The following is a 10,732-nucleotide window of genomic DNA, read 5'->3' as shown; positions in this document are numbered from 1 at the left end:
CCATATTTATAGCAAGATAGAGATGATGAAATTCAATTCACGGTAGCGTCGAATCATCGCTGCTGACTCTACTAACGAACAAATATTTACGTTTACACTTCCACATTGTATCGGCTTCTTGTCTTTGTAGAGTTAGCAAAAACATTCAAGAAAAATTAATTTTTATATTTGTGTTAGACAGAATTTTCATTTATATCATAGTAATTTCATTAAACTTTTTCGAGTAATATTTTTCAACCAACTGTCTTCTGCTATGCAACGGAGATAAATGTATTGTTATACTTAGAACTCTGCTTTATTCTTTTTTAAATGTATCCACTACGAGGAAGGCCTCTTCACCTGATGAAAATTGAAGATCAGGTCAAAGAAGAAGTGAGCTTAGCCCGGAATCCTAAACCACAGAGGTAGGCTATCTTTCTTTATTTGTTCGTTGCCGAATTTTAAAGAGAGTCCATACAATATTGGTCGAAGAAGTCTTAGTCTAAAGATGATGCAACTTCTTAACAGACTGTATCAGACATTTGTAGCTAAAATCTGGGGGCACGGCAGTGCCCCCGCCAAGTCGAGCGCGAAGCAAACACTGCCGTACCATCCTTTACTGGAACCATTTCGCCGCATTTTCAGGCCCCTATTTGAGAACCTCTGGATAATACTAGAACGCAGAAATTTTCGTCATCTAGTAAGCTATGATCACATAGTTAAAATCCAAAATTTCAAGTCTGTAGGTCATTTAGTTCCGAAGTTAAGCGAAAGCAAAGTTTCGCATTTATGACACTCACTCACTGATGATCATCAAAATAGAACTAGTACTTCCCATTAACTCAGAGAGCTGAAATTTGGTACAGAGTTAGGGTTTAATGGCCACATAAAGGGAAAACTATAAAAACTAGGAAAATCGAAGATCTGGAGTAACACCACATTCATAATCAATACTACTAGCGCCACACCGGCACCGTGGTGTTCGCCTGTACCACTCACCGCTAGATGGCGCTAGCACTTTGAGCGTCGATTTTCTGCACCGCGGTGTCCAGATTTTTTTTCCTTTCTAGACCCCCCCGTCGATTAAATTGAATGTTGTGTAATTTGAATTTGGTTGATTTCGTTTATTATATCGTGACTCCGTGAGGTTCGCTAAGGTTAAGTTATTATTAAAACAATTCTGATTCGTTGTCCATTTTAAAGGTCGCTATGTTTAATATCGTAAAAAAAAATGTCGATAATATTAAAGGACGACGACGTTAAATAATTATGCCACATTCTACAAAAAGGAGTGAAATCCCACCAAAAACATTCTGTAAAAAACTAGCCAAGTCTCGATGAAGCTGCTTGTTTATCTCTAAAAAGTAATGAAATCTAGACAAAGTCGTGCCAAGTCTATGGTTCTTTACTGCGATTTCTTTATTATTATAGTTAATGTTGTGTGACTTGGCCGTTGAACAATCTTTATTAGATAATCAATAATCATGCATAAGTATTATTGAAATACGCAGCTTTATTAAGCCTACAATTGACTGGTTATTAAATCAACGTTTTCCAAGTGGCAATTTTCCATCGTCAATGGGTAGCGGTTCTGGCAACAGATTGGTGCAATGGTGTCATGGAGCACCTAGTTTTGTACCCTTCAACGGCCAAGTCACACAACATTAACTATAATAATAAAGAAATCGCAGTAAAGAACCATAGACTTGACACGACTTTGTCTAGATTTCATTACTTTTTAGAGATAAACAAGCAGCTTCATCGAGACTTGGCTAGTTTTTTACAGAATGTTTTTGGTGGGATAGAATCTTTACAACTACCTACATAAAGGTGCTCCCTCACCGGGAGCATTCGCGTGTAATGTAACGTTCCAGATTCGAGCAATACATCAGTGGAAAACCGACCATTGCAGCGCGCACCTTGTAATTATACAAAAAGAGTATAAATCAGTGAAGGAGGAGAACCGAGCATTACATGCACACCATGTAATACAATACAAAGTGCTCGCAAAGTCACAAATGCTCGTCGTCAGGGAGATTGCTAAATGCTAAACATAGTATGTCTGATACATCCCTTATTCCCTACTAGGTCATAGTTAATTGTTGTACGACCGCAAATGTGACCGAATTGCTATAGACAGTAGTTAGGGCCTCTATAAATTACAACCCGCACGCGCGTAGAATGATGTTGTGGTTTATGTAGGTCTTAATCACGAGGTATAAGGTTTCAAATAATATTAACTGTCTGAAAAAAGGAAATTCAGGAATGAAATGTCGGTATGTACGCCCGTAATCACATCGATGCTTGTTAAGTGAAGCAGCAAATCGAACGCACAGCGCTGAATAGAGCTCTGTGATTGATTCGAGTGTCACCCTGTGCGTCCACGCGCACTGTGAGACCTCATAGTAATGTTTATGAATACGGGCGAAATGTTTTCAGTATGAAAAGGAAAGACGTGATTTCATTTGTTTTTGTGACAGTTTTTTTGTTTATTTATGTAAAAAAATGTTGGGAAATGATTTCATTTTGTTGGTGTGTGACTGGCCTCTAACTGATGTTGTAATACAAGTTCATGTAAGTGGCTTCGCTTGTCATATTTCAAACTGCGTTCTGTCACAGTCTTTTGGTTGCATACTGCAACTAAAAAGACTTTATTTCACAAAAAAAAATGTATTAAAAATGGCTGACTGTGATCACTACTTACTGAAGCAAAATCCTGATAAGCTCATCATTTAATTTTTAATGTCCTTCATACCTACGACTTTCTTTCAAGATAACATTTATATCTTTTTAGAAATTTATAGTCAGATATCTAAAGATAAATAAAGATAGAGGCATCGGAAAAACCTAAATGATTTTTTTGTTGCATTAGGTTAAGGTTTAAGTAAAGATAATAGTTATATCATTGTGATTTCCTGATATACTTACATTATAATCTTATTATTTTAATTTGTTATCTTCAGCACTTTTCGATTACTGATACAGCGCGTGCTAACCTTATCAATCAATCAAAATATGATTAAATCTTAGAGCGAATTAGACTTTAACATTTATTCTCGATATTACGCGAAAGTTAATGAAGATGGATGGATATTTGCTAGAAATATTATTATTCAAAAACTGCCTGGTAGATTTTTATGAATTACAAAACAAAGAACACATTTAGTCGTGTGGTTGTGGCAGAGTAGACGGGGACCACCCAAACACTGGCTAGCGTAGAGAGTGTGGGCTTCTGCTTTTGGATCGTGTTCCTCAGATCAGTGAAGACTAAATCTGATGATGATGGATACAATTTATAATCCAAAAACTAGTAAATAAATGAATTAAGTCTTGTCGTCCCTTCAAAAGTTCGAAAATATGTGTCAGATCTCAAGATATAAAAAATATATTGAAATTACAATTATTGTGGTGTGTTAGTACTTTGTAAATGTATAATTGTTACCGTTAATTAAAATAATACTACTATCGTAATAGCAATTTCTATTGCCAATTTCAAGTTTTTGGCCGCTGCTTCGCTCGGGTTTTTTGTCCCACTACCTAGGGATTTAATTGTGAAAATCCTTTCTTATCAGATGCCTACGTCATAAGATCAATTACATTATCTACCTAATAAATAAAGAAACTAAGTCAATCCAATAGGTGGGCCGACGATCTCCGGTCGTTATGGAAATCCTTGGGGGAGCCCTTTGTCCAGCAGTGGACGTCATTTGGCTGACACGAACAAACGGTGTAAAGAAAATAGTTGACCTATTTCGTCAGTTAACTTTTAACTGAAGAATAAGTTTCGCACATTGACAGTTTCAGGTTTCAGTATGGGAAATATGTCAAAATGACAAGTTTATTCTTTAACTAGCTGTGTCCGCGACTTTGTACGCGTGAAAACCCGTTTTCGCGACATTTTTCATTTTTGCTCTGCTCCTATTACTCGTAGCGTGATGATAGCCTATACAGGGTGGAAACGATAAGTGATCTCACTCGATTATTTCTAAACTATACAAGATATCAAAAAACTAGTTACTGATCCTGAAAGTGCTTCATGAGCTCTATCAAACGGTATTAATAATGTGTTACAGAATAAACTGGATCTATCCGAAAATTCAATGTTTCCAGCTTTCATACATTTGGTAAAGTCACATTATTTTAAAAACTACATATGATATCGTAAAACTGATTACTGATACTAAAAGTGCTTCACAAGCTCTATCCAATGGTATCAATATTAGGTTACAGAATAAACTGGATCTATCAAAAAATTCAATGTTTCCTTCTTCCATACATTTAGTACTACCACAGTCATGACACTCATCTCTTGACAATATTATAGCAAGTAAAGCCTAAAACCAATGTTTTCCATGAATAATTTTAAATAAGAATACAATTTACGAGTTTATTTTAAGAGTTTATTATTCAATGAAAAAAAATACACTTCTAATATTGTGTGTCTGGCATACATTTAGTATGGAAGCTGGAAACATTGAATTTTCAGATAGATCCAGTTTATTCTGTAACCTATTATTGGTACCGTTTGAAAGAGCTCATGAAGCACTTTCAGGATCGGTAACGAGTTTTTCAATATCTTGAATAGTTTAGAAATAATCGAGTGAGATCACTTTACGTTTCCACCCTGTATATAGCCTTCCTTGATAAATGGGCTATCTAACACTGTAAGAATTTTTCTAATCGGACCGGTACCTAGTTCCTGAGATTAGCGCGTTCAAGTAAACAAACAAGCTTTATAATATTAGTATAGATTAAAAGTGATCCCACGATGGTAAAACCAGCCCTAAGACAACATAAAGTGTGTTTAAATAATAAGCCAAAGTAAAATCCTCTAGAAGGGTAGTACGAAATAAAAGCGTTCTTCTTATTCATACAAGTGACTCTCGCCCGACTGTCTCTAGTCTCCACTCCTTTGTCACTTTGGTAGAGACAGCAGAAAAAGGTTGAAGCTTTTTGAGAAAAAAAATCTGTCAAAATAACAAACTGAAACTATTTCGGGGATTCTTTTTCCTACACCTATGTCTGACCTTAGACTCTTGGAGTTTTATAGTTCTGTATTATTTATTTTTATGTGTTGAAATAAATTTAGTTTTTAGTTAAATAATTTTGGCACATTCCAAACATCAAAGAAAAGACACAGAAAAAAGTTTACTCCATTCTGTTATTTGATTGGTCATCAGTGTACATAAATAAATAGTAAGACAAGGGTCTTAATGCGACGTTTATTAATGAGTTACATTATGAAATGGAACGCGAAAGTTTAAAATTTTATTGTAGTGATACGTCCACCCACAAGGTGGACCGACGACATCGTAAAGGTAGCAGGATGGCGCTAGACGCAGGCCGCTACCAACCGGGCAACATGGAAAGCTTTGGGGAAGGCCTATGTTCAGCAGTGGACGTCCTATGGCTGTGATGATGAAATGAGTTTTAGGACTATTACATTTTTTTAAAGATTTTTTTGCTATCCCTCCTGCCAGCTCAATTCACAGAGTACCTGTAGCGGGCGCTCGGCTAAGTATTCAGATCTCTGTCGGCCATTTTGCTGACGGTACCCTAAGAAAGCCCTTTCAAGGCTCACTCATTTCTTTAATTCAGGCACCAATTATATAAAGCGACTGTGTCAAATAACTTGCCTTCTTGGTTTGCGAATTTACAGCGTTTTATCACAATGATAGCATGAAATCGATACAACTAAGGCTGAGTTGCACCACCCAACTTTAACCGTACTATAACGTTATCCGGTGCTTTTTGTAGGTATAGAGTTTGACAGATTTTTGACGTTTGTTAATCTTTAAGTAAGGTGGTTAATTCTAACCTGCAATTCCATTACAAAAACCAAAGAAATACACTGTCTTAAGTAATTTTACAATGTCTCAACTGGGAATTGAAAATCGTATTCGAGAGTCGAGAAAGCCTACTTTCTAACCATGGGGATATGCAAATTAAAATTTTCTAAAAAATATTACGTACGTGTAAGCTCTTTAAAAGCCTACTTACAGAAAATAAAATTTATGAAAATGAGACATGGTTCAATCAAAGGTCCAAAGATAATATTATTTATCCAACAATATTAAAACTAGTCCCGTTAAAATACCATTAAACGAACTGTTCCCAATAATCCAACGTAACAGCGCATATAATCCGCCATTTATATCGTTCATGGGTACATCGTAGCAAATTTGTTTTCCGTGTAAAAAATATGCTTTCATCCTATCCATCAGGTAAGACAGGTACACAGAAATAATCTATCCGAGGAGCGTTATACGCAAAAATATAGCTGGAATTTAAGGTATTAAAGCAATCGTAAATGTAATACCATATTACGCGTGTTTACTTATGAAATTGCCTTTTTTTATTTATTTGTATTTTGACTTCGTACGCGTGGATCCCGTTTTAGCTCATTAGAGGTTGAATTTTGCAAAATCCCGTCTTAGAGCACCCACGTTCTAAAAGGAACCCCCCATGCAAAATTTGAGACTACTAGCACTTGTAGTTTCTGATATTTTGTGATGAGTGAGTCAGTCAGTGAGAACGTGGCCTCTCACAATAGGCCTTATACAGAAGCTCAAAGTTGCACAGCGTGCTATTGAGAGGGCTATGCTTGGTGTTTCTTTTCGAGATCGAATCAGAAATGAGGAGATCCGTAAACGAACCAAAGTCGCTGACATAGCCCGACGGATAAGCAAGCTGAAGTGGCAATGGGCAGGGCACATAGCACGCAGAACTGACGGCCGATGGGGCAGAAAGGTTCTGGAATGAAGGCCGCGTACCGGAAAACGCAGCGTGGGACGTCCACCTACAAGGTGGACCGACGACATCGTAAAGGTAGCAGAGAAGCGCTGGACGCAGTGGCAGTCCGCTACCAATCCATCAACATGGAAAGCATTGGGGGAGGCCTATGTTCAGCAGTGGACGTCCTATGGCTGAAATGATGATGATGATGAGTCAGTCAGTGACCTTTCGCTTTTTAGTCTCGTTAACTCTTCGTGATAAGCTAAATATCCACTGGAAGAAGTAGTGTGGGCAGGCCCCCCACGAAATTTTAATGTTAGAGCGCTTACACATTAGGACGTTAGAAGCGCGACAGCAGCGCGGCAGCGGCGTTTTTATAATGTGAAGGGCATACATCCGCTGTCACATAGTATGAAAATTCGCGCATTTGTCGCGCTGCTGAATCGCCTAAATGTGAAAGCGCTCTTATTATTTTCGTTATAAACATTATAAGCTAGCGCATTTAACAAAAACCCAAATAAATTGATTATTTCGGTTTTTGCGTTTGTTTTGATCTAACTCTAAGATTGTAATCGTTTTATTTATCAATCGATTAATAGTTTGACGTCGGTAAGCAGAGTAATCTATTAGAAAAATCACATGGGAAAAATTTCGATAATAGCACATACTTAATTACTTATATTAAAAAGCTGAAGAGTTCGTTCGTTTGTTTGCTTGAACGCGCTAATCTTAGGAACTACTGGTCCGATTTGAACAATTAATTTGTGTTGGATAGCCGATTTATCGAGAAAGACTAACATCACCCTACAACCAATAGAGGCAGAGCAGTAAAGAAATATGTTGCAAAACGGGAAATATTATTGAAACAATTTTCACGCGTACGAAGTCGCGGACGCAGCTAGGAATAATCTACATATATCTATAAAAGCGAAAGGTCACTGACTGACTCACTCATCACGAAATCTCAAAAACTACAAGTGCTAGGAGTCTCAATTGCATGGGGGTTCCTTTTAGAACGTAGGTGCTCACTAACACGAGTATTTGCAAAATTCAACCCCTAAGGGGGCAAAACGGGATCCACGCGTACCTACGAAGTCGCGGGCGGCCGATAGTAAAATATAAAAATAGTTATCTAACTATTTATCAAATGGATATTCGAGAAGCAATTTGTAAATACCTTACACGCTTGTATCCATGTGTTCAGCATCAGTCACGTTGAAACACGTTGACAAAGATTATTTCTATTGTTTTTCTTTCACTATCTTTCAAAATCGTTTTTTGGTCACCAATACCTAAAATATTTTAAAACGAAATTTCCACTTACCTTCTATGATGATAAAATCAGCAATCAGCATCCTTGCACGACAACAGATTAACAATTTGAATAGATTAAACTCTAATGCAAAACGAAGAAATACTTTTTAAACTTAAGCAAACTATCACACAAAATAATCACTGATTTTGCGAATAAGATAAAATATAATTAATTGCGTGCTTTTGCAATTTATCACACTAATAATTTCACTTCAAATATTAATAATATTTTACTGACACGCACGCACAATCATTGCATACTTTTTTCTACCGCCATAAGAGCTGTCAAAATGCAATTTTTTCACCACAGATTATGTACAACTTGACTTACTTGACTTATGGTCCTATGTCCCCTAGATGGGGCAGAGGGCGTCCACAACAGTCCTCCATCGCGTTCGGTCTTGAGCTTCTCGCTTGATCTCGCTCCAGGTCTTGCCGATCTTCTTCGCCTCGTCCGCTACAGTGCGCCGCCAAGTTTGCCTGGGTCGACCACGTTTGCGTTTTCCTTGGGGATTCCAATCCAGAGCCTGCTTAGGGATGTGATCGGGGTCCCTTCGGAGAGTGTGGCCAATCCAGTTCCACTTGCGGCGCTTGATCTGCTGGTCGATCGGAATTTCGTGGCAGCGTTCCAATAGCTCGACGTTGGAGATTTTCTCGGGCCAGTATATGCCGAGAATTCGGCGAAGGCAGCGGTTGATGAAGACCTGCAGCTGGTGCGAGATAACCTTTGTGACCTTCCACGTTTCACACCCATAGAGCAGAACGGATTTAACGTTGGACCCGAATATTTTGATCTTGACCCTTCGGGTCAATTTCCGTGACTGCCATATGGGGCGAAGTTGTGCGAAGGTAGCTCTGGCCTTGGCAATGCGCGAAGTGATGTCCTCTTCGGTACCTCCAGTTTCTGACACGACGCTCCCGAGGTAGGTGAAATTGTGGACTCGTGCCACATCCTCTGCACCAATCCGTAATGGCGTGCAATTTCTCACTCCAGATCGCATCTCTTGGGTCTTCCGGCAGTTAATTTTGAGCCCTGTGATACCCGCTTCTCGATGTAGGTCATTAAGTTTGGATTGCATATCGTGATGCGTGTGGCTCAGCAAACAGAGGTCATCGGCATAATCTAAGTCTTCTAAGACTCCGATTATACCCCACTCTATTCCACGCCGTTGGTCTTGATATGCGCGATTCATGACTCCATCCAAGACAACCAGAAAGAGAAGGGGCGAAAGCAGGCAGCCTTGCCGGACGCCCGCATGCACCTCGATGTCTTCGGAGATGAGGCCGTCGTGAGTCACCGTACAAGAATATTTCCTGTAGATGGCCTTCAGTAGGTCGATGATTTTCGGCGGGACACCAATGTCAGCGAGTCGCGACCATATACTTGCCCACTTCAGCGTATCAAAGGCTTTTTCAAAGTCTACAAAGGTTAGGTAGACTTCCCTTTGCCATTCTGATGACTGCTCCAAAATGATACGCAAAGTATTGATCTGGTCGGTACACGAGCGGTTCGGGCGGAAGCCAGCCTGTTCCCTACGCAAAAGAGGTTCAACGGCCCCCGATAACCTATCCAAGATAATCTTGCAGAAAACCTTTGACGGTATCGAGAGCAAAGTGATACCTCTCCAATTGCTACACTGGCTTAGATCCCCTTTCTTTGGCACAGTAATTAAAAGCCCCTTATTCCAGTCGTCTGGGAGTTCCTCTTCCATCCAGATGTTTTCGATGAGAGGTGTCAGAACGTCGGCGGCGGAGTTTACGTCGACTCTCAGCATTTGCAGCATGTACAACTTGGCCAAAGGTATTTAGTAAGTAAAAAAAACAAATTAATAAACTTAATTAAAAACGAATTGGGTTTTCAGGGCTAAAATAAATTTTAGTTTATATGCTATTTTATTATTTTCATTTTTCATTATTTCTTATTTTCCACTTTCCAGGCTCTCAATTAACAAAAATGTTAAAAATACAATCTATGAGATTCAGTTTGATCCTCATACATTTACAAACTTTTTTTTACTCATTAATACCTTATTTTAAATAATTTATGTAATTCAGTTGTACTTATCTGTAACATAGTACCTACATATTTAATACTAGCTTTTGCCCGCGGCTTCACCCGCGTGAAATTTAGTTATTCTGGGTTATCTATACTTATAATAAATCTGTAGAGAAGTCAATTCTGTACATGAAATATATTTTCAAAATAACTATCAGGGGGTGATTAGTGATCGATACTGATGCCAAAAATGCAATCAGTAAAATTTTTGTCTGTCTGTCTGTCTGTCTGTCTGTATGTTCCTTATAGAAACAAAAACTACTCGACGGATTTTAACGAAACTTGGTACAATTATTCTTCATACTCCTGGGCAGGTTATAGGATACTTAGGAATTCCCACGGGAACGGGCATTAGCGGGAAAATCCTTTTGTATGAAAAATCTAAACCGCTTAAGTAAGACGCTTGAAATGGCAATGCCAGATTTTGTATGGAAGGTGGCGTCTTTTTTTTTTCGCGCGGCCATCGACCAAACTTTGTTTTTTGATTTCAAAATAGTGTTTTAAACCAAACTTACTATGGCATGTTTACCTCTAAACTCAGTCTGAACTGAGTTACGAGCATTACAAGTTTAATTATTTTCATACTAGATTTGCTTTTTGCGCGCAAGTTTTGTAAGAAATTGCAACAAAATATTGCGCTATTTTTTA

The sequence above is a fragment of the Ostrinia furnacalis genome, unplaced genomic scaffold, assembly GCF_004193835.3.
Source record: "Ostrinia furnacalis isolate ACB-3 unplaced genomic scaffold, ASM419383v2 OfSCF2606, whole genome shotgun sequence".
NCBI lineage: Eukaryota > Metazoa > Arthropoda > Insecta > Lepidoptera > Crambidae > Ostrinia > Ostrinia furnacalis.
Note: the sequence above shows the minus strand (reverse complement) of the source record.